The following is a 25,816-nucleotide window of genomic DNA, read 5'->3' on the forward strand; positions in this document are numbered from 1 at the left end:
ATGAGTAAAAGACATAGAATAACAATCACGGGAGATTTCAACAACCCCCAAATAAACTAGAAAGAAGGGAATTGAGTTTTTACAGTGTGTTCAGGACTCCTTTCTTACCCATTACATAAGAAGCCCAACCAGAGAGGAATCACTGCTAGATCTGGTAATGGGAAATGAACCAGAGCAGATAAGAGAAGTAAGCATAGGGGAACATCTAGGCAATTGCGATCATAATATAATAAAGTTTAAAATAATGATTGAGAAAGACATAAGTAAGACAAAGACCAAAGTAATGGACTGGAAAAAAAAAACTAATTTGAGGGGCTGGGAATGGAACTAGGGAAGGTAAACAGGAAAAAAAAATTTGACAGACAAAGACATATTTTTAAAAGTGATTAATAGAGTTCAGGAGAAATATATTCCACTAAAAAACAAGAACAAACTAGCCAGCAATTAAACACCATGGATGAAGAAAGAGTTAAGGGTAAAATTGAAGCTAAAGAAAAAAGCATACACTAAGTACATAGACAATAAAGGAGAGGAGACAAAAGGGAATACAAAAGAGGATAGGAAAGAAGTAAAAAGGAATTAGGAAAGCAAAGAGAAACTACACAATTAAATTATCAAGGAATATAAAATGAAACAATAAACTATTCTACAGACACATAAATAACAAAAGAAAAATCAGGATAGGGATAGGGCCACTAAAGGATGCACAAGATAAACAGCGAAAGGGCAGAAATATTGAATACTTACTTTGCCTCAGTATTTACCAGGGAGACTAATAAGATGGACAAGACATTAGAAAAATAGATCAAAAAAGATATAAAGAAATTTAAATTCGAAAGGGGGGAGATAATGGCTAAACTAATTAAACTTAAAGAGGGTATAACCTCTGGTCCAGATGGATTGCATCCGTGCATATTAAAATAAGTTAGGAAAGAGATAGCAGAGGCACAATTACATCTATTTAAAAATTAATTAGAAAAGGGAATAGTGCCAGAGGACTGGCGGACAGTTTATGTTATTCCAATATTTAAAAAGGGAGATGGAACAAGTCCAGGGAGCTATGGACTTAACCTCGGTGGCAGGGAAGATAATGGAATCTTTATTCAAAGATGTAAACAGAAAAACATGTAGAAACTGAAATATAATAGAGTAGTCAGCACAGATTTCAAAAGGGAAGTTCAAGCTTGACCAACCTTATTGAATTCTTTGAAGAAGTAACAGAAAGAGTAGACAAGGGTAATGTAGTAGATGTAATATATTTGGATTTTCAAAAGGCCCTCGATAAGGTACCACATGGTAGACTCATAACTAAGATCAGGGCATGTGGAGTCAGGGGACAAGTAGCAGAATGGATAACAAGCTGGCTGCAGAACAGTAAACAGAGTGTAGGGGTTAAGGGTAGCTTCTCAGACTGGCAAAAGGTGGAAAGTGCTGTTCCACAGGGATTGGTGCTGGGACCACTGTTGTTCACCATTTACATTAATGATTTGGATTTGGGAATCGGAACTACAATTTCAAAATTTGCGGAAGACACTAAATTGGGGGGTATAGTTAATACAAAAGAAGAAGGCAACAAAATACAAGAAGACACTAATAAACTTGCAGAAATGGCATGAAATTGGCAAATGAATTTCAATATAGATAAGTGTTAGATGGTGCATTTTGATAGGAAGAATAAGGAGACCACATACTGCTTGGATAATAAGAGTCTAAATGGGGCAGAGGAAAAATGGTATCTAGGGATACAGATACACAAATCACTAAAAGTAGTGATGCAGGTTAATAAGGTCATAAAAAAAGCAAACCGAGTTCTGGGTTTCATTTCTAAAGGGATACAATTGAAAAGCAGAGATGTTATATTAAACTTGTATAGAACCTTAGTTAGACCGCACTTGGAGTATTGTGCACAGTTATGGTCTCCATATTATAGAAAGGATATAGAGGCATTGGAGAAGATGCAAAAAAGATTCACAAGGATGATACCAAAACTGAGGATATACTTATAAGGAAAGGCTGAACAGGGTGAGGCTCTTTTCTCTAGAAAAGAGAAGACTGAGGGATGATCTAATAGAAGTCTTTACGATTATGAAAGGGTTTAATAGGGCAGACTTAGACAAAATGTTTCCACTTGTGGGGAGTCCAAAACTAGAGGTCATAGACATAAGATAGTCACTAATAAATTCACGAGGGAATTCAGGAGAAACTTCTTTACCCAGAAAGCGATAAGAATGTGGAGCACGCTACCACAAGGAGTAATTGAGGTGAATATCATAGATGCATTTTTGGGAAAGGTAGGTAAGCATATGAGGGAGAAAGGAATAGAAAAATGTGCTGATAGGGTTAGATGAAGAGGGGTGGGAGGAAGCTCATGTGGTGCATAAACTTAGACATTGACCAGTTGGGTCGAAAGGCCTGTTCCTGTGCTGTAAACTCCATGTAGTTCTTTGCAATTCAACATTAGAAAAAATGCAGTCAATTCAACAACTTGCATTTATATAGTGCCTTTAACGTAGTAAAACTTTCCAAGGCACTTCACAGGAGCATAATCAGACAAAAATTGACACCAAGCCAAGGAAAGAGACATTAGGACAGGTGACCAAAAACTTGGACAAAGAGGTTGGTTTTAAGGAACGTTTTAAAGGAGGGGAGAGAGGTGGAGAGGGGGCGAATTCCAGCGCTTAAGGCGTAGATGGCTGAAGGCATGGCCACCAATGATGGGACGCAGAAAGTGGGGGATGCAAAAGAGGCTAGAGATGGAGGAATGCAGAGTTCTCGAAGGGTTGTAGGGCTGGAGGAGATTACAAAGATAGGGAGGAATGAGGCCATGGAGGGATTTGAACATGAAGATAAGAATTTTAAAATTGAGGAGTTGCTGGACCGGGAGCCAATGTAAGCCAATGGGCACAGGGGTGATGGGTGAATGGAACTTGGTGCGAGTTAGGATATGGCAGCAGAGTTTTGGATGACCTTAAATTTAAGACTGGCGGAAGAAGTGAGGCCAGCTAGGAAAGCGTAGGAATAGTCGCATCTGGAGGTTACAAAAGGACGGACGAGGGCTTCAGCAGCAGATGAGCTGAGGCAGAGATAGAGGCAGAGACGGGCGTATTTACGAAGGTGGAAGTAGGTGGTCTTGGCGATGGAGAGGATATGGGGTCAGAAGCTCAGCTCATGGTCAAACAGGCACTGAAGTTGCGAACAGTCTCGTTCGTGCAGTGCCCACTCCTTGTAAACGTTGCGCAAGAGCAACCCAGAAGATCTTTCACTCTTAGTCTCTTCATTCCTGTGGAAAAACACCTGAATTTTGCCCCACAAAAGCACAGTGGAAACTGAGATCTCAAGCTGTGGGATAATCATAGGACTAAACCTGTGTTCGATAGTATCTGTAATATCCTGCTGGCTTCTGACAAATAAATATTCAGCAATCAATCCAAACAAAATTTGTCCAAGCAACATAGTTCTTTTCTAAAGAAAGCAATTTCCAATAGAACAGATAGGTCTAAATATTTACTCTGCATCTGGTTGTATAAATTTGAGCATATATTGGCTTGTGAATATAGACAGTGAGGCCATTTTTGCAAAAAAACAATCATTTTTCATCATGGCATGCCACAAAATTACACACTAATGACCCGAATGGAATAGAAGACCATAATGAAGTGTAGAGTGAAAAAAGGAGATCTGTCCCATCAACCTATTTGTTCCGTAGACCATAAACAATCTTCCCGGACACTATCCAATTCATTTAATGACCTGAGGGAAAGTTCTGCAATATTTCTTCCTGATACCCAATGCTAATTGAGAATATCTATCTGACCTTACAATGTCCATCACTCAATCCTGACTTGTTTTCCACAGATGAGATTTAGCTGATGATCAATTTGCACTACACACACGGCAGAAATTGGCAGTGTACAAGCCTGTAGCAGGAAAATAAAAGGAAAAAAATCTCCATATTCAGTGTTTTTAGGCCAGGTGATGGTTCAGCAGGAATACATCATCGTACATGCCAACACTATGTTTTTTTTTATTCGTTCATGGGATGTGGGCGTCGCTGGCAAGGCCAGCATTTATTGCCCATCCCTAATTGCCCTTGAGAAGGTGGTGGTGAGCCGCCTCCTTGAACCGCCGCAGTCTGTGTGGTGACGGTTCTCCCACAGTGCTGTTAGGAAGGGAGTTCCAGGATTTTGACCCAGCGACGATGAAGGAACGGCGATATATTTCCAAGTCGGGATGGTGTGTGACTTGGAGGGGAACATGCAGGTGGTGTTGTTCCCATGTGCTTGCTGCGCTTGTCCTTCTAGGTGGTAGATGTCGCGGGTTTGGGAGGTGCGGTCGAAGAAGCCTTGGCGAATTGCTGCAGTGCATCCTGTGGATGGTACACACTGCAGCCACTGTGCACCGGTGGTGGAGGGAGTGAATGTTTAGGGTGGTGGATGGGGTGCCAATCAAGCGGGCTGCTAAGCTTTCAACCCAAAGTGTCAGTTAGTCAACATTTCATGAGAAAATTAAACCTTTTAAAACTGGGATCAGAAATTGTCAAAATGAACCAATCATAACACACAACTGGAGGCTGTCAGAATCAACTGGATCAGCAGAGAGAACAGAAGTGAAGGATATTAGAACCAATTTTTTTTCCCACTGTTGGTTGCACAAAAACTTGAGACAGAAAAGTATTAAGATTAGCTAATTACTGTTAAAGGTGTTTTTACTTACAGTTTGTCTCAGAAGAATTTATATATAACTTTTCTGTTAAACTGTGGCTTTTAAAACTTATTATTTTCCTCAGAGGAACTGTTCATTGTCTTATATGCCGATTTATTTTTTTCAAGATTAGTTGTAGCTGCTTTTTTTGAGATAAGTCGATGTTCCCTGGTGGAAAGTATTAACTAGCTTCATTGAGCATTACTGTTACTATGTTGAAGGAATTGCTAGAGTATGGAAATAAAGTGTAGGGAAGCAGTAGTAATTAGCTTTACTTAATTTCCCATTTTTAGGATTTTACTATAGTGTACTGCTATGATGTGTGAATTGGGCTGCTGGCTTGGTAGTGTGAGTCACAGTGCCTGGTTTTGTTGTATAATTTAACTGTTTTCAGTTTGTTTATACATGGTTGAGGTCACTTTGTTACTGTGGAGTAACGGGAGAAAGAACCCACACTGCCTATATTTGAGTATCAACATCCATGGGAAATATAAAGATTCAGCAGTCTAGCTTCTCATCAACAACTTGCATTTATATAGTGCTTTAGTGTAGAACATCCCAAGGCGCTTCACATAATCAGACAAAAATTGACTCCGAGCCGAAGAAGGAGATATTAGGATATTAGAATGGGTGACTAAAAGCTTGGTTAAAGAAGTAGCTTTTAAGGAGGGTCTTCAAGGAAGAGAGTGGAGAAGTAGAGAAGTTTAGGGTGGGAATTCCAGAGCTTAGGGTCTTGATGGCTGAAGGCACGGCTGCCAATAATGGGGCAAAGGGAGTTAGAGGAATGTAGAACTCTTGGAGGGTTGTTGAGATGGAGGAGGTTACAGAGCTAGGGAAGGACCATGCCATGGAGGGATTTGAACCAATGAGAATTTTAAATTTGAGGCACTGGCGGACTGGGAGCCAATGTAGGTCAGCAACCGCAGGAGTGATGGGTGAGCGGGACTCGTGTGGGTTAGGATATGAGCAGCAGAGTTTTGGATGAACAAGTTTATGGAGAGTGGGAGATGGGAGGTTGGACAGAAGAGCATTGGAATAGTCGAGTCTGGAGGTGAATGCGTGGATGAGGGTTTCAGCAGCAGATGGGCTGAGGAAGGACATCGAGGTTGCGAACAGTTTGGTTCAGCCTGAGTTAGTGGCCAGGTAGGGGGATGGAATTAGTGGGGTGGCAACGGAGTTTGTGGCGGGGGGCGAACACAGTGGCTTTGATCTTCCCAATGTTTAACTGGATGAAATTTTGGCTCATCCAGGACTGAATGTTGGGCAATCAGTCTGACAACACAGAGGCGATGGAGGGGTCAAAAGAGGTGGTGGTGAGGTAGAGCTGGGTGTTGCCAGTGTACATGTGGAACCTGGTGTCATGCCTTTAGATAATGTCACTGAGGGACAGCATGTAGATGAAGAATAGGAGGGTCCCAAGAATAGATTCTTGGGGGTCTCCAGATGTAACGGTGCGAAGGCGGAAAGAGAAGCCATTGCAGGAGATTATCTGGCTACGACTGGATAGAAAAGAGTGGAATCAGGCAAGGGCAGTCCGATTCAACTGGACAATGAAGGAAAGGCATTGGCAGAGGATGGTGTAGTCAACCCTGTCAAAGACTACAGGCAGGTTGAGAAGGGAGAGGAGGGATAATGCACCATAGTCACAGTCACATGGTATGCCATTTGTCACTTTGATGAGGGCCGTTTCATTGCTGTGGCGGGGTGAAAACCCGATTGGAGAGGTTCAAAAAGGAAATTTGGGAAGAGACAACACTTGAACTCTGAACACTTGTTGGCAGAGAGGATGGATGGGGTGGGGAGATACTTTTAAGCAGACAGTTGGTAGTGCAGACGAGAATCCGGAGGTTATCTTTGTATTCCAGGATGATCCTGGGAATAGTGAACAGTTTTGGCAGAGGAAAGCATGGTCCCATAGTGCTTGATGTTGTCCAGCCAGATCTGGCGATGAATGGCTAAACCAGTTGTGTGCCATATATGTTAAAGTCTGCACCCCCTTGGACTTAAGGAAGTGGAAATGGGGGCTGTACTAGGTTTAATGGCCAGAGTGGGAGAGAGTATGGGTTTTACTGGGGACAAGGGCATCAAAGGTAATGGCAAACAGATCAACAGGTGCAGGAGTGAGATATTAATCAGGTCAGATCCACCGTGATGGATGAATGTTTGGAACACAAAGAAGATAATGTTGACCAGGACAGTTGGATAGACTTGGCAACATTATGAAAAAAGGTAATGTCCTTCAAGGCAACATGATGGATTGCTGAAAAATACACGTAATCTATACTGCTTAATTCTCTGGCCTTGGTCTACAATTCCAGCTTCAAAGATCAGTCAGATCAGACTCTGCACCCAAGGGAATTAGTGGAATTCAATGTTCCTCTTTTAACTTTAATAAACCCTGAGCCATATAATAAAAGACTTGTTTTATCTAAAATAGTGGATTGAGGATATGTCTGTGAGAAATTATCAAAAGGCCAGTAGTTAGTAAAAGCCAAAACAAAGACCACCTAAAACAATTCGGACCATAGAAAGTCTTGCCAATTAAGGGAAAATGCTTGAAACACAATCTCCTAAAATGTTCTATTTTCCAGCAGTGTCCTTACAATATCCTGCCACTATTAAGTTTAAGCTATCAGTTTAGCTTCTTATCCAAACGAAGGCACCTCCGACAATGCAGCTCTTCTTTAGTACAGCACTGAAGTGACAAACTAGATTATGTGCTCATGTCTAGAATGAACTTAAAGTAGTATTTAAGCAACTTAAGTTGTGACCCTGAGAATTTCGAGGAACTAGGCCAAAAAGTCCTTGGGTACAGCCAATTAAGTATTTTTGAAGTGTAGTCACTGTTGTAATGTAGGAAAGGTGGCAGCCAATTTGCACACAGCAAGGTTCCACAAGCAGCAATGTGATAATGACCGGATAATCTGTTTTAGTGAGGTTGGTTGAGGGATAAATATTGGCCATGATACTGGGGGAACTCCTCTGCTCTTCTTCGAAATAGTGCCATTGGATCTTTAACATCCACCTGATAGGGCAGACGGGTCCTCAGTTTAACGTCACAAATGAATGACGGCACCTCCAACAGTGCAGCACTCCCTCAGTACTGCACTGGAGTGTCAGCTCCCTTGAACTCTTTTCCCCAAACATCAGTCATACACTTGCAATAGTAGTTTGAAGTCACACAGCGCAAACCCATAAGTGAGCTGCATTTAAAGTGCATCACGCCACCCACAATTTTTTGCTGAAGCATAGCAGGCCTGATCCACCTTAAATGCCTGGTGACAGTGTTGGTGCTGTTATGTTGTTCTTCCTCTTTACAGCATAAATGGCTTTGGGCCTGAAAATTCCCAGGCCCGTTGGTGTACTCGGGGCAAAAATCAAAGTCTGACAGGGGCGGAAATTCAGGTTGGACCAAGAAATGCCAGGTCACTGCCCAGAAGTGGCAGCATCAGAAATTTCCAGTAAGGCCTGGGATTGGCACAATTTCTGTCCACCCTAAACATAGTCCATAATGGGCAAGGATAGGACTTACCCATATCAGAACTCCCTTGGCTCCCACCTCCATTCTACAGTTACTCTGATGGAATGTACCCAAGGATTTTTTTGGCTTAGTTCCTCGGAATTCTCGGTCACAAAGTAAATTGTTTAAATACTACTTTAAGTTCACTCCAGACTTGAGCACATAATCTAGTTTGTCACTTCTGTGCAGTACTGAAGAAGAGCTGCATTGTTGGAGGTGCCTTCGTTTCGATAAGATGCTGAACTGCTGCCCTGTCTGCCCATTCAGGTGGCCATAAAAGATTCCATTGCACTACTTGAAGAGAAGCAAAGGATTCTTCAAGTCCTGCCCAACATTTGTCCCTCAACCAATACCGTCAAAACAGTTGTGGTCATTTATCTCATGGGCTGCCATGACCCTAACCCTAACCCATGTTGCCCACAAGATAACATTGACTACACTTCAAAAGTACTTTAGAATGTCCTGAGGAGGTAAAAGACTTTCTTTTCTTTTATTAAATTCAACACCTAGAGTACAGTTACCAGGATAGATTTTCCTCTGTGGTTGCCTGCATAGCCAGGGTGCATTTCAGGTGCAAGCCTGCCTGCTGGCTGTGCACCCAAAAATAACAAACAAACAAAACGGTGAGGAAATGCAAGCAGAATGCAAGCCTGAGAGACCTGCAGCTGTGCTCCTGGCCACTGACATTGAGGCCTTCTGGCAGCTTCTGGAGGGTGCTTCAGTTTGTTCTGAGTTTGGGGGAGTGGTGGAAAGAGGGGGGTTTTCACCGGTTTAATCTATTTGCTTGTAAAGCCTACCGCCGTCCCCTAGAGCTCCTACAGATTCTTCAGTCCGTGGGATCCTTGCACAATCTTTTTTCAGGCGCCTCTACACTGGGGTGTCCAACATTTGTATCATCAGGAAAACGAGACAGGAGGCTGGCAACAGCTTCTCCCGTCTCTTTGAAATACGAACGCAGATGCAGGCCCACTGACAAATCCCCAGGAAAGTGGAGGAGACCTGTCATAATGAGTCTCTGTCCCTTTTTCCTGTTCATGGTGTCTGGGAAATTGCCGATTTCCCAGGCACAGTGAAGAAGAAAGTCCACCTTAACGTCTTCCTGTTGAGAGCTAAAATCACAAAATCTTTTTCTTTCTTCATTTTACGTATCCTAGCTACAACAAAACCCTACAGCTGGACGTCAATGGATGGAGCCCCAGAGATTAAAGCAAGGGAGCTGAGGGCCACAGAAGAGGGGGAGTAATGGAGTGCAAGTAATCCTGAACTGTATTATGAATACCACATCTAGAATGACCATCTCCAACAAGAGAGAGTGTAACCACCTCCCCTTGACATTCAACGGCATTACCATCGCCGAATTGCCCACCATCAACATCCTGGGGGTCACCATTGACCAGAAACTTAACTGGACCAGCCATATAAATACTGTAGCTACGAGAGCAGGTCAGAGGCTGGGTATTCTGCAGCGAGTGACTCACCTCCTGACTCCCCAAAGCCTTTCCACCATCTACAAGGCACAAGTCAGGAGTGTGATGGAATACTCTCCGCTTGCTTGGATGAGTGCAGCTCCAACAACACTCAAGAAGCTCGACACCATCCAAGATAAAGCAGCCCGCTTGATTGGCACCCCATCTACCACCCTAAACATCCACTCCCTTCACCACCGGCGCACAGTGACTGCAGTGTGTACCATCCACGGGATGCACTGCAGCAACTCGTCAAGGCTTCTTCAACAGCACCTCCCAAACCCGCGACCTCTACCACCTAGAAGGACAAGAGCAGCAGGCACATGGGAACATCTACACTTTCCCCTCCAAGTCACACAGCATCCTGACTTGGAAATATATCCCCTTCCTTCATCGTCGCTGGATCAAAATCCTGGAATGCCCTTCCTAACAGCACTGTGGGAGAACTTTCACCACACGGACTGCAGCGGTTCAAGAAGGCGGCTCACCACCACCTTCTCAAAGGCAATTAGGGATGGGCAATAAATGCTGGCCTTGCCAGCAACGCCCACATCCCATAAACAAATAAAAAAAGATGGAGGAAGGGAAGGTGCCGTCCAGCACCATTCATGCATGTCCCCTGGCAGGTCAAACGAGAAACACAGCCAATACATCCTGTAAGTAAAACAGCTTTCTTTACAGAAATTAAATGTGATAAGGTGTGAATGGCAGGAAATCTGTACCTCAATAAATTAAATTTGTTCTTAAACAAAATATCTAGAACTGTAAATGAATGGAAAAATTAAGGGGTTAAATTCAGGTGGAAGCAGAAAATTATAGGCTTTATAATTTCTAATTTCTAATACTGAAGTAAGGAAGTAGAGAGCAGATTGCTTTGGGATTAACTCTTTATTGTATTACTTTAATGAATTTCTTCCCTTACTCTTCCTCTCCCAAAGATAATGACCAGTGGTGGGATTTGCAGATTCTGGCAGGCTATCAGCACCTCACCCAAGTTGCTATTCTTTATGCTTTAGTCTAGACAGTGATTCTAATGGGCTATCCAGTCATAAAGGGGAAGGGCGTCGTAGTGAAGCCAGATTCAGTCCTCCCTTGATGCCTACACGTACTTGGACATCCAACAGATGTTATTCGATAGGAATCAGGAGTGACTTCACTTGCAATCTTTTCCCTCCCTAGCCCAGGGACACAAAGCTCAACTGCAGCATCCCACCTCTGCCTAGCTGAGTTTAACTAATGCAGCACAGACCAAAGATTGAGTTTGGGGCCTTTCTGCTCTGTATGGATTGGTACCACACTACATAGTGCAGTTACCCATTGAACATTTAATACCTCGGATCAATCAATGGTCACATGTGAATATTTATTGGATAATTATTAGTACTCAGAAACAAGTACAAATGTTAGTGCATAAATGTTATAGGGAACAAGCAAAACCAATTCTGCTAATGTTTTATCTGAAATTAATTAATTTTGTTGCTACTGTCTTGTACTAGGACTCAGTGCATGGAAATGGTTTACATCTTACTACAACATAAAATAAACTAAGTGCACAATTATGTTTTCCAATAGTGTTTATTAGTAACAAAAAGAACTGCCTTCAAGTAATTTATGCTGACAAGAAGACAGTGCTGTAATTGTTTTCTGAATGTGTATAGGAGGCTCCATTATAATGTCTGCACTTCCTCCCTCGTTTAAACCAATCCAAAAATAACACGACTAAAGAACAATGCAATATGTGCCGAGGTCACACAAGGAAAAATATTTTTTTAAAAACATCGTTCTCCTCAAGAGTGGCTGTTGCTATGTATTGAAGTTGTAGCTATCTCCAGAGGACACCATGAGGTCACTGCCACAACTAGCCTAGTTCCAGATTAAATATGCACCAGTATACACCAGTCCTGGCCCACCTACCTTTATGAATAATTGAAGCGGCTCTCAAATGTCTGCAGTGCTCAGAACTCTGCATGAAGTCTTGGAAAGCTTGCGTCTTAGATAACCACTTTAAAAATGTAACCAATTATCTACTGCATTTCTAACCTTTCCTTTGTGCTTCAACAAACTGTAGGATCCTCATGCATAATATTTATTCTAATATAAGCAAAGGGTATAAAGAAGTGTACTAAGTTATTCAATCTTCTGTGCCTTTGATTTGCCTCCCTCTGTTCTCCTGTCACTTTCTCTTTCATATTTTATATTTCCAGCACACACTGCATCACCTTTTCTGTACAACCAAGCATTAATACTAACAAAATAAAAATATGTTTTCTTCAATTTGTGAAGCGCATCCTATAAATGATAAAACAGTCTACTTCAAAGGGGTGTGCAAGATATTCAGACGAAGTTGAAAATGTCATCATTAATATCTGAGGGTGATTTTGAGCCAGCGACCGTAAACTTTGTCGTCTGAGTCAGTCTTCCTATTCAATACTAAAGTAAATGAGCATTTCCAAGTGTCTTTGCTTCTTTTTCAAGGAGTAGAGCTCGAATTCTGCTGAATGCAAAAGCAAGTGAATCAGCGGGGAAGAAATCAGGTTTTAGTGGGCAGACAGCGCAAAATCCTTGATGTGGAGCCAGGAGAAGCAGCCACCCCTGGACTTACCTGTGGACCTGCCGAGCAGGTCCACAGGTAAGTCCAGGGATGGCTGCTTCTCCTGGCTCCACATCAAGGCAAATGAAAACTGGAACACTTGCCTCTTCTTCAGCTGCCTCTAAAGTAAATGCTCATTTACTTTAAGGACCGCTGGTTAGGCCGTTGTTGATCGGGAAAAACTTAGCAGGCCCCCATAATAACCTAGAGCTTTTGCTTCCTGTGCTGGTATTTAGTTGCTGGCTCTGTTAAAGGGACAGGCTGCTAGACTCCAGTAAGTACTGAAGCTCTGTCAAATTGCTTTCCAATTTATTTTGCTGCATTTGAAAGTGTCTGTAAAAGCTGTAGTAGAGATCCTAGTATGAGGCAGGTCATTTAATTTATTCTGAAACCCCCCCCCCAACCAACACCCCAGTAGAACAAATGGGAGTACCATTTGGAATACACTTATATTTAGCATACTTAGAGAGGAGGAAGAGGCAGAGGCTGAGATGCATGACAAAGAAAGAAGACACCACAGAAGGAGGAGGGCTCCAATTCATTCGTTCCCGCACCCCTAGATGAGTGTACAGGCCACGGAGAAGTTTTGAAGACTTAAATCAGCAGCAGTGTCTACGTCACCTGAGATTCCTGAAAGATATAGAGTGGCAACAATGTGACCAGCTATGTGAAGACCTTCAGCTATGTTCCCAGGTAGGCATTGCTCTATTAATGGAAGTCAAGGTCACAGTGGCCCTCTATTTCTTTGCAACTGGCTCCTTGCAGGGTGCAGTGGGTGTTCTGAGCAGCATAAGCCTGGTGGATCACCCAGGTCACAGGTGCCATTTTTAAGAGGACAGAGCAGTACATTAAACTTTTCCTTATACCCTCAACAGCTGCAGATTATAGCCTTTGGCTTTTTTGTCATAATAGGCTTCCCTAGACTGCAGAGAATAGTGGGTGGAACCCATATGGCCTTCAGAGCTCCTTCAAGAAGATGTGCCCCGTACAAGAATTACAAGTTTTATTCTGTTAATGCCCAGTTTGTGACCATTGCCATCGAATCATGCAGACAAATGAGAGCGATCCCAGGTCAGCACATGCTTCACTCATCATTAGGCACTCCACACTTCCTGCTGTCTGCAAGGATTCCTCTGCTATGAAGCACATTGTACCCTTTTGCACCCTGGTTGATGACTCCCCCTGGGGAATACAAATACAGCAACTGAACGTCTACAACTAGGACCATTATTGAGCATACTGCTTTGACTGTTCTGAAGGTGCATTGTTGCAATCTCCAGCGAAGGTGTCCAATATCATCGTTGTCTACCACTGTCCACATAAATTGGCCATGATAAGCATCATACAGCTGGAGAAGAAACCCTTGCAAAGGAGCTGAAAGAGGAAGAAGAATCAGAGCCAGATGAGGAGGAGTAACTACCAGAAGCCTTGAGAGTTGCAAGGAACATCTGACTGGCCCTGATTCAAGACATCTTCTGAGATTTAAGCAATTTTCTAACTACTCACCAGGAATTCTCCCTCCCCCTAACCAGTCCATTACTTCCAAACCTCTCTAAATAAAAATCCTTTCAATCAAACCAATAAAAAGAATAACCTTACAGTGAAATCATCAACCTGTCCTATGCCAACAATGTCATTTTTGGACCTACACTTTTATTTTCTCTGTTCCTCCATATTCAAAAATCTCTGAAATAACAATGAACATTACAGTGTTTTATTTAGGGAAGTATGAGAGAAATTGTGTGCATGCGTGGTGTGTATGACATTGATTTTCACCATGGTGCTGCCCTTTCATTAATACCCTGCCCAGACTCCTGCTTACATTGCTGCTGTTAACCCTTCCATGTCATGACAGTATATATTCATTGACAAGAATACCCATTTCACCAAAGGAGAAAACCCCAGAATTGAAAACAACAGCTTTTGGCTGGATATAATTACTTTCAGCACTCTCCACAACTCATCTGTAGCTGGACTTTTTAATATCTTGTTGTGAATGTATAAGAAGATTCAGATACCTTGACAGCTCTTTCCTGAGGCTTCTATTGCACCTACCCCTTTAAAAAGAGTAGATTGGCACAGACACAAATATCACGAGATTTATCACTGCTGCAGGAAAGACGTGTTACAGGAGAAGATGAATGTACTCCTCACAGTTAATCTATAGACTGCTCAGTAACTCAGAATGCCCATATGGCCTCTAACACCTCAAAAGTGCCCAGACTTACTCTTTGGTTTGTGGTTGTGGTCAATAGTGCGCTTGCATATGTGAATTAAAAGGAGGCCCTAAAGGAAATTTGGGTGCTCGGCCCTTGGTTCCCATGGAGTGCGTTTCCGATGCACGCTGCAATAATTGCTCCCAGACACCGATGGGAGAGGAAAATTGGCCCTAATATTTCAGTTGTTGAAGAGGTTGGCATAGAATAAAATGTTACTGATTTGTTCATTTTCATGCAGCATCATTTACTGCATCTTTAGGTGTAGGATCAGAACTTTTTAATTTCATAGCTTCAATTTTGTTTTGGAAAATTGAAACTGTTCACATACAAAGACAATCAATACCATATCTGGATGCAAGTTGTAATTGGTATGTCACTTTCTATTCACCAACTTATACAGAGGTATAAGATTTGTGAGAAAATCATTTAGTAAAAGGGAACTAATGTCGTCACCGTTAAGCAGGCTTTTCTCTTTTTGCAAATAAAAGGTTAATTAGAACCTAATTTTTCTCGTGACTGACCATATCTCTCAAAAATGTCTCGAACTGCTTAATATAGAATGAACTCTATTGTGCACTTGCTGCTATATGGGTAGTTTTGATTTTGTAAAATTTAATAAACATAAATCAAAATATTAGATGTGCATGATTTTGCTGTGGATCATGCAAAACAAAATTGATAGCAGAAACAAAAATCTGGCCATATAGTGTAATACTACTCCTTTTCACACTTCTGAAGCATTTAAATTGCTCCTTAGATGGTATTCTTGACAAATATTCTGTTCATCAAGCTATGGAAAGCTTTTAAAAATGTCACAATGAAAATTTATTAAAGCCCATTTTACTGACTGGGACCTAAAAGGTATTGCTGGATAACATTTAAGAAAAATGTGATAACTTTGGGTTGAGACATTGGCCCACACACAAAAAATAAATGACCTTTACTGCCTTTTGCACAGAATACCACCTGCACATGTGAATAATAAAAATATGGTGAAGCCAATGAGCATCACCTAGATGATAATACTGCACAAATTCCAAGCTGTAAACATTTTTTAAGCAGTTGTTAACAGATCTGTGAGCATTTTATATGTTCTTCTAGCCATTATGACACTTTTGGATGCATTCTATGATAGGCGCACAGTTGTAGGGAAGCTACTAGATTCTGTCATTAGGAATAAAGTGACTGAGCACTTGGACAAATGAGCTGATCAGAGAAAGCCAACATAGCTTTGGTAGGGGCAAGTCATGTGTGACTTCTTCTCTAGACCCATCTTTTGCTTCTTCACTTGTCTCATTACCACCCCTTTTTGCCTTGTACCATCATCCCTTTTGTCATTTAATGAGTCCTGCAATCCACCTTCCCTTTTGTTCTCTCCTCCCCTCACCTCCTTTCCCTGGCTCCGTACTTGCATAGTAACTGTTAAATCTCTAACTTCTTCCAGTACTGACAAAAGGTCATCGACCTGAAACAATAATTCTGTTTCTCTCTCCACAGATGCTGCCTGACTTGCTGAGTATTTCCAGCATTTTCTGTTTTTATTTCATATCCAATTGAATTTTTGGGGGCGATCACTAATGAGGTAGATGATGGAGTGTCTTTGCATGTTATGTATATGGACTTTCAGAAGTCATTCAATAAGGTTCCACACAAGGCATTGTTAGCAAAAATGAGAGTGTATGGAATTGGAGGTAGCCTTTTGACTTTGGTTGGAAATTGGTTGGGACAGAAGAGAGAGAGAATGGGGATGTAGGTGAGGTACTCTGATTGGCGGGATGTGACAAGTGGTGTTCCCCAGGGATCTGTTCTGGGGCCTCAACTTTTCACCATATTTATTAATGACTTGGATGAAGGACTAGAGAGTTGTATATCCAAGTTTGCAGATGACACAAAGTTAGGAGGGAAAGTAAGTAGTGCAGATGGGAGCAGGAAGTTGTAAAGGGACATAGACAGATTAACTGAGTGGGCAAAACTACGGCAAATGGATTTCAACGTGGGCAAATGAAAGGTCTTCCACTTTGGACCCAAAAAAGATAAATCGGAGTACTTTCTAAATAGTGAGAAACTAGGAACTGTAGAGGAGCAAAGAGATTTGGGTGTCCAAGTACACAAATCATTAAAAACCAGTAGATCGGCACAAAAAGCAATCAAAAAGGCTAATGGAATGTTGGCCTTTAATTCAAGGGGGCTGGAATACAAAGGGAAGGGCGTTATGCTCGAGTTGTATAAAGCCTTGGTCAGAACCAATCTGGAGTACTGCACTCAGTTTTGGGCACCACACCTTTTTTTTATTCATTCTTGGGATGCAGGCGTCACTGGCAAGGCCAGCATTTATTGCCCATCCCTAATTGCCCTTGAGAAGGTGATGGTGAGCCAGCTTCTTGAACCGCTGCAGTCCGTGTGGTGAAGGTTCTCCCACAGTGCTGTTTGGTAGGGAGTTCCAGGATTTTGACCCAGCGACGATGAATGAACGGCGATATATTTCCAAGTCAGGATGGTGTGTGACTTGGAGGGAAACGTGCAGGTGGTGGTGTTCCCATGTGCCTGCTGTCCTTCTAGGTGGTAGAGGGCGCAGGTTTGGGAGGTGCTGTCGAAGAAGCCATGACGAGTTGCTGCAGTGCATCTTGTAGATGGTACACACTGCAGCCATGGTGCATCCTCAGGAAAGATAATTGGCCTTGGAGGGGGTGCAGCACAGATTCACCAGAATGAATATATAAGAACATAAAAACATAAGAAATAGGAGCAGGAGTAGGCCATAAGGCCCCTCAACCTTGCTCCGCCAATCAATAACATCATGGTTGATCTTCGACCTCAACTCCACTTTCCTGCCCGATCCCCATATCCCTTCATTTCCCCTGGAGTCCAAAAATCTATCTCAGCCTTGAATATATTCAATGACTCAACATCCACAGCCCTCTGGGGTAGAGAATTCCAAAGATTCACAACCCTCTGAGTGAAGAAATTCCTCTTCATCTCAGTCTTAAATGGCCGACCCCTTATCCTGAGACGATGATCCCTAGTTCTAGACTCTCCAACCAGGGGAAACAACCTATCAGCATCTACCTTGTCAAGCCCTCTAACAATTTTATATGTTTCAATGAGATGCCCTCTCATTCTGCTAAATACCAGAGAGTATAGGCCCATTCTACTCAACTCTCCTCATAGGACAATCCTCTCATCCCAGGCATCAATCTAGTGAACCTTCATTGCACCGCCTTCAAGGCAAGTATATCCTTCCTTAGATAAGGAGACCAAAACTTTACGCAGTACTCCAGATGAGGTCTCACCAAAGCCCTGTAAAATTGTAGTAAGAATTCCTTACTCTTGTACTCCAACCCCCTTGCAATAAAGGCCAACATGCCATTTGCCTTCCTAACTGCCTGCTGTACCTGCATGCTAACTTTTTGTGTTTCTTGTACGAGAACACCCAAATCTCTCTGAACACCAATATGTAATAGTTACTCACCATTTTAAAAATATTCTGTTTTTCTATTCTTCCTACCAAAGTAAATACCTTACACTTTCCCACATTATACTCCATCGGCCACCTTCTTGCCCACTCACTTAACCTGTCTATATCCCTTTGCAGACTCTTTGTGTCCTCCTCACAGCTTACTTTCCCACCTAGCTTTGTGTTGTCAGCAAAATTGGATACATTACACGTGGTCCCTTCATTTAAATCATTAATATAGATTGTAAATAGCTGAGGCCTAAGCACCGATCCTTGCGGCACCCCACTAGTTACAGCCTGCCAACCTGAAAATGACCTGTTTATCCCTAATCTCTGTTTTCTGTTAGTTAAGCAATCCTCTATCCATGCTAATAGATCACCCCCAACCCCAAGAGACCTTATTTTGCATAACAACCTTTTATGTGGCACCTTATCGAATGCCTTTTGAAAAATACAAATATACTACACCCGCTGGTTCCCCTTTATCTTCCCTGCTAGTTACATCCTCAAAAAACTCTAATAAATTTGTCAAACATGATTTTCCTTTCATAAAACCATATTGACGCTGCCTAATCATATTATGATTTTCTAAGTGCCCTGTTACCACTTCCTTAACAATGGCTTCCAAAATTTTCCCGATGACTGATGTCAGGCTAACTGGTCTGTAGTTCCCTGTTTTCTCTCGCCCTCCTTTCTTGAATAGCAGAGTTACATTTGCTAACTTCCAATCTGCTCGGACCGTTCTGGAATCTAAGGAATTTTGGAAGATCACAACCAATGCATCCACTATCTCTGCAGCAGCCTCTTTTAGAACCTACAATGTAGGCCATCAGTTCCAGGGGATTTATCGGCTTTTCATCTCATTAGCTTCTCTAGTACTTTTTATCTACTGATATTAATTACTTTAAGTTCCTCACTCTCATTAGCCGCTTGGTTCCCCACTATTTCTAGTATGCTTTTTGTGTCTTCTACTGTGAAGAAAGATACAAAATATTTGTTTAACATCTCTGCCATTTCCTAATTCCCCATTATAATTTCTCCTGTCTCAGCCTCTGAGGGACCAATGTATACTTTTGCTAATCTCTTCCTTTTTACATACTTGTAAAAGCTCTTACATTCCGTTTTTATATTTATGCTAGTTAACTTTCATGTTCTATTTTCTCCCTTTTTATCATTTTTTGGTCATCCTTTGCTGGTTTCTAAATCTCTCCCAATCCTTAGGCTTATTACTCTTCTTGGCAACATTATAGGCCTCTTCTTTTAATCTAATATCCTTAACTTCTTTAGTTAGCCATGGATGAATCACTTTATCCGTGGGGTTTTTATTTCTCATTGGAATGTATATTCGTTGAGAATATTGAAATATTTCTTTAAATGTTTGCCATTGCTTATCTACCGTCATACCCTTTAATCTAATTTCCCAATTTACCTTAGCCAACTCGCCCCTCATGTGATGTAATTGGCTTTATTTAAGTTTAAGATTCTAGTTTCTGACTTAAGTACATCACTCTCAAACTCAATGTGAAATTCTATAATATTATGATCACTCTTCCCCAGAGGATCCATTACTGGGAGATTACTAATTAACCCTGTCTCATTGCTCAATAGAAGATCTTAAATAGCCTGTTCCCTAGTTGGTTCCATGACATATTGTTCTAGGAAACGGTCTCAAATGCATTCCATGAACTCGTCCTCCAGACTACCTTTGCCAATTTGATTTGTCCAGTCTATATGAAGATTAAAGTCCCCCATGATTATTGCATTACCTTTGTTACAGGCTCCTACTATTTCTTGATTAATACTCTGTCCAATGGTATAGCTACTTTTAGCGGGTCTATAAGCTACTCCCACCAATGTTTTCTGCCTCTTGTTATTTCTTATTTCCACCCATACTGATTCTACTTCCTGATCTTCCGAGCCAAGATCCTTTCTTAACACAGTCCTTATATCATCCTTTATTATCAGAGCTACACCTCCTCCTTTTCCATTCTGCCGATCTTTTCTAAACGACAAGTACCCTGGTATATTTATACCAGGGCTTAGAGGGTTAAATCATGAGGACAAGTTGGATAAACTCGGCTTGTATTCCCTTGAGTATAGAAGATTGTGGGGTGATCTGATCGAGATGGTTAAATTGTTAAAAGCATTTAATGGGGTAGATACAAAGAAAAAATTTCCTCTGGTGGGGGAATCAAGAACAAGGGGACACAATCTTAAAATTACAGCTAGGTCATTCAGGAACAAAATCAGGAAGCACTTTTTCATACAAATGGTAATAGAAATTTGGAACCCACTCCTGCAAAAGGCTGTGGATGCTGGGACAATTGTAGCTTTCAAGATTGAGATAGATAGATTTTTGTTAGGTAAAGGTATCAAGGGATATGGAGCAAAGGCAGGAAAATGGAATTGAGGTGTAGATCAGCCATAATTTAATTCAATGGCGAGGCAGGCCCGAGGGCTTAATGGCCTGCTCCTGTTCCTAACATTCCTATGTTTCTAGTCCCTCATCAGTCCATTTCAGATGTTGCTGGTCAACACAAAGGAATTGGTCTTGAATTGTCCATTCCTTGTTAGTGAAAGCATCCATCACCAGCTTTCCATTTCACAGAATCATAGAAAGGTTACAGCACGGATGGAGGCCATTCGGCCCATCGAATCCATGCCGGCTCTATGCAAGAGCAATCCAACTAGTCTGACTCCCCTGCCCTATCCACATTGCCCTGCAAATTTTTTCCTTTCAAATACGCATCCACTTCCCTTTTGAAAGCCACGATTGAATCTGCCTTCTCCACCCCCGCCCCGAACAGGGCATTCCAGATCCTAACCACTCGCTACATAAAAAAGTTTTTCCTCATGTCACCTTTGGTTCTTTTGCCAATCACCGTAAATCTATGTCCTCTGGTTCTTTACCCTTCTGCCAATGGGAACAGTTTCTCTCTATCTATTCTGTCTAGACCCTTCATGATTTTGAATAACTCTACCAAATCTCCTCTCAACCTTCTCTGTTCCAAGAAGAACAATCCCAGCTTCTCCAGTCTATCCACATAACTAAAGACCTTCATCCCTGGAATCATTCCAATAAATCTTTTCTGCACCTTCTCTAAGGCCTTCACATCTTTCCTAAAGTGCGGTGCCCAGAACGGGACACAATACTCCAGTTGAGGTCGAACCAATGTTTTATAAAGGTTCATCATGACTTCCTTGCTTTTGTACTCTATGCCTCAATTTATAAAGCCCAGGATCAAGTACGCTTTTTTTAACCTCTTTCTCAACCTGCTTGCCACTTTCAACGATTGGTGCACATATACCCCCAGATCTCTCTGTTCCTGTACCTCTTTTAGAATTGTGCCCTTTAGTTTATATTGCCTCTCCTCGTTCTTCTTACTGAAATGTATCACTTCACATTTTTCTGTGTTAAATTTCATCTGCCATGTATCCGCCCATTCCGCCAGCCTGTCTACATCCTCTTGAAGTCTGTCACTATCCTCCTCACTGTTCACTACACTTCCAAGTTTTGTGCCATCTGCAAATTTGGAAATTGTGCCCTGTACACCCAAGTCCAAGTCATTAATATATATCAAGAAAAGCAATGGTCCCAGCACTGACCCCTGGGGAACATCACTGTATACTTCCCTCCAGTCTGAAAAACAACTGTTCACCACCACTCTCTGCTTCCTGTTACTTAGCCAATTTTGTATCCTTGCTGCTACTGCCCCCTTTATTCCACGGGCTTCAATATTGATGACAAGCCTATTATGCGGCACTTTATCAAACGCCTTTTGGAAGTCCATATACACCACATCAAACACATTGCCCTCATTGACCCTCTCAGTTATCTCATCAAAAAACTGTCAAGTTAGTTAAGCATGATTTTCCTTTAACAAACCCATGCTGGCTTTCCCTAATCAATCCACACTTGTTCAAATGACTGCTAATTCTGTCCCAGATTATTGTTTCTTCAAGTTTCCCCACCACCGAGGTTAAACTGACTGGCCTGTAGTTGCCGGGTTTATCCTTACACCCGTTTTTGAACAAGGGTGTAACATTTGCAATTCTCCAGTCCTCTGGCACTACCCCAGTATCTAAGGATGTTTGGAAGATTATAGCCAGTACCGCCGCAATTTCCACCCTTACTTCCCTTAGCAACCTTGGATGCATCCCATCCAGATCAGGTGACTTATCTACTTTAAGCACAGTTAGCCATTCTAGAACCTCCTCTTTATCAATTATTAGTCCATCCAGTATCTCAACTACATCGTCCTTTACTGAGACTCTGGCAGCATCTTCTTCCTTGGTAAAGACAGGTGCAGAGTACTCATTTAGTACCTCGGCCATGCCCTCTGCCTCCATGAGTAGATCTCCTTTTTGGTCCCTGATCAGCCCCACCCCTCCTTTTACTACCCGTTTACTGTTTACATGCCTATAGAAGACTTTTGGATTCCCTTTTATGTTTGCCACCAGTCTATTCTCATATTCTCTCTTTGCCCCTCTTATTTCCTTTTTCACTTCCCCTCTGCACTTTCTATAGTCAGCCTGGTTCTCACTTGTGTTATCAACCTGACACCTGTCATATGCCCCTTTTTTGCTTCATCTTACTCTCTATCTCTTTTGTCATCCAGGTAGCTCTGACTTTAATTGCCCTACCTTTCTCCCTTGTGGGAATGTACCTAGACTGTACCTGAACCATCTCCTCCTTAAAAGTCGCCCATTGTTCAATTACAGTTTTGCCTGCCAATCTTCGATTCCAATTTACCCATGCCAGATCAGTTCTCATCCCACTGAAATTAGTCCTCCTCGAATTGAGTAATTTTTACTTTAGAGTGGACAATGTCCTTTTCCATAGCTATTCTAAACCTAATTATACCATGATCACTGTTCCCTAAATGTTCCCCCACGGACACTTGCTCCACTTGGCCCGCATCATTTCCCAAAACCAGGTCCAGCCTCCTTCCTCATTGGGCCGGAAACGTACTGGTTAAGAAAGTTCTCCTGAACACACTTCAAAAATTCCTCCCCCTCTTTGCCCCTTACATTATTACTATCCCAGTCTATATTGGGATAGTTGAAGTCCCCAGTTATCACTATTCAATGGCTTTTGCACCTCTCTGTAATTTCCCTACAAATTTGCTCCTCTATCTCTTTCCCATTAGTTGGTGGCCTCTAGAATACACCCAGTAGTGTAATGGCATCTCTATTGTTTCTTAACTCTAACTAAATAGATTCTGCCCTTGACCCCTCCAGGAGATCCTCTCTCTCCAGCACTGCAATATTCTCCTTAATCAATACTGCCACCCACCACCCCCCCCCCCACCCCCTCTTTTCTTCCCTTCCCTATCTTTCCTGAACACTTTGTGGTCAGGGATATTTAGTACCCAATCCTGCCCTTTTTTGAGCCAAGTCTCCATTATCACCACAACATCATATTCCCATGTGGCTAATTGCCCCTGCAGCTTTCCAACCTTGCTTAACACTCTTTGTGCATTTACACATATGCACTGTAAACCTATCTTAATCTTTCTTGTGCTCTCTCTTAGTATGGTCCCATCAGCTACTGTACTATTTCTTGCTATGGTGCTATCTTTCTCTTCCAATCCTTTGTGCACCTTGTTTCTCCTTTCCAATGTTACATCCTGGTGACCATCCCCCTGCCAAATTAGTTTAACCCCCCTTCCCACAGCACTAGCGAACCTCCCCGTAAGGACATTGGTCCCAGCTCCGTTGAGGTGCAACCCGTCTGGCCTGTAGAGGTCCCATCTCACCCAGAACAGGTCCCAATGCTCCAGGAATCTAAAGCCCTCCCTCCCGCACTATCTCTCCAGACACGCATTCATCTACTCCATCCTCCTATTTCTATATTCGCTAATGTGTGGCACTGGGAGTAATCCAGAGATTACTTCCTTTGAGGTCCTGCTTCTTAATCTCTTTCCTAACTCCTTAAAATCTGCTTGCAGGACCTCATCCCTCTTTCTATCTATTTCTTGGACAACAGGAGCAAGTTGAACATTATGCTTTGCCATCCATTGGCATCAAGGGAATCCTACAATTTCTACAGACTTCCTGAAGGAATACAAGATCAGGATTTTTTTAATGCAACATTTCTTAACTTATTTCCATTCTGAAACAACGTCTATATGGCAGTTGTATACCATAGGGCAGCTCTCACTTTGGGCTAAAGTTGTATTTTTGCATCACATTCTAACCTAGCACTGACTGTGCCATAACTAGTGCTCTATAAAAATATTTCGTGAGCGTGAAGGAATAGTCAGAATGTTATGCCTATCATTTAGAAATACTTAGGGTGAACCAGGTTTCTCCTTCCCACAAGCTAATTCTTTCTCTCAAGTTTTCAAACTGTTAATGAAATAGAGGAGGAACAAGATATCCAAATAACACAAAATTTATCATGCCAAACCAATATATTTTATTACTGCCATGGTGATTAAAAGCAAAATGATGAGGTAATGGAATGGCAGAAACAGTGTTTGCATTGAATTTTTAAAGTACAAGCCCTACTAACTTCGGATGGGCACACCTCTCCACAGCTGTCCATTGAAGTGCACTGTTGTCAAACATGATTTGTACTCTTGTTGTGCAGAGACTATAATCAAGCTGTTGGATTAAATAATGAACTTGATTAATTTAAGCCACAGCACAGCTTTGTACAAAACTGCCACAATCTCAGGACCAGGGTTCATAGTCGCATAGTAGGTACAACACTGGAGGAGACCATTCAGCCAATCGTGCCTGTGCCAGCTCTTTGAAAGAGCTATCCAATTAGTCCCATTCCCCTGCTCTTTCCCCATAGCCCTGTAAATTTTTTCCCTTCAAGTATTTATCTAATTCCCTTTTGAAAGTTACTGTTGAATCTGCTTCCACCACCCTTTCAGATCATTGCAACTCGCCAAATATCATCACTTACTGCAGAACAAAATGAGAGTTTAAAAAAGGACAGAACCACAAAAGGCGAGAAAAGTTCAAACAAAAATGAAATAGAAAAAAAAGTGAAATGAATAGAAAGAAAAAAATTAAAAGACACTAAAGACCCAAGGAAAAAGAAAATGAATAAAAATACGAACATGCAAAATTGATGGACAAAAAAGGCCATCAAGCCTGCCTCACACCATGATGGTCAGACCATCATGACTAAATACTTCTTCCCTTCCCCGACCTCCCCCCACTTCAGCCATGTAATCTCCTGGGAGAGGCAAAAAAGAGAAAAAACCCAGGATCAATAAGAGAAAAGATACTCTGGAAAATTCCTCTCCGACCCCCTCAGGCGATCAAAACCAGTCCAGGAGATTGCATGGACGAAGCGTTATCTATAAAAATACTTACCTTCTATATGATGCAATCTCTGCCCCAGTCAGGAACCGGTCCTGTTCCCTTTTGAAGGCCTGCAGCGAGTCAGCTTCCCCCCTGACCAGCCGACAATGTATTCCAGAGGCTCACAGTTCTCTGGGAAAAGAAGAACGGTCTAACATCCAGTCTATTCCTACTCTTCCATAGTGATTACATACACAAGATAATTAATGGATGAGGAAGGCCATTCGGCCCATCTTAGATCATTAATTCAGAAGGACCTGCTGGTCTCTGAGGGCGCACTATCACATCTGAGTGAGCCATCCACCAGCACAGATACTCACACCTCGGTGGGTCCTAGTCCTCAGTTAGTTGGGTTGGCACCCCCATTGTAGCACCCAGTTGTTTTTAAAATGATTTCTGTGTTTTTGCCCTGTTCTACACTCCCAATTTAGCCTAAGGTCACTTTTTTCTGATTTTCCTTTAAAATATTGTTTGCTATCTTATACATCTCTATAAGATCACTTCTCAGACACTTCCTTTCCAGGCTGAAAAGTCCCCATTTCC

Source organism: Heptranchias perlo, chromosome 3, assembly GCF_035084215.1.
Source record: "Heptranchias perlo isolate sHepPer1 chromosome 3, sHepPer1.hap1, whole genome shotgun sequence".
Classification (NCBI taxonomy): Eukaryota; Metazoa; Chordata; class Chondrichthyes; order Hexanchiformes; family Hexanchidae; genus Heptranchias; species Heptranchias perlo.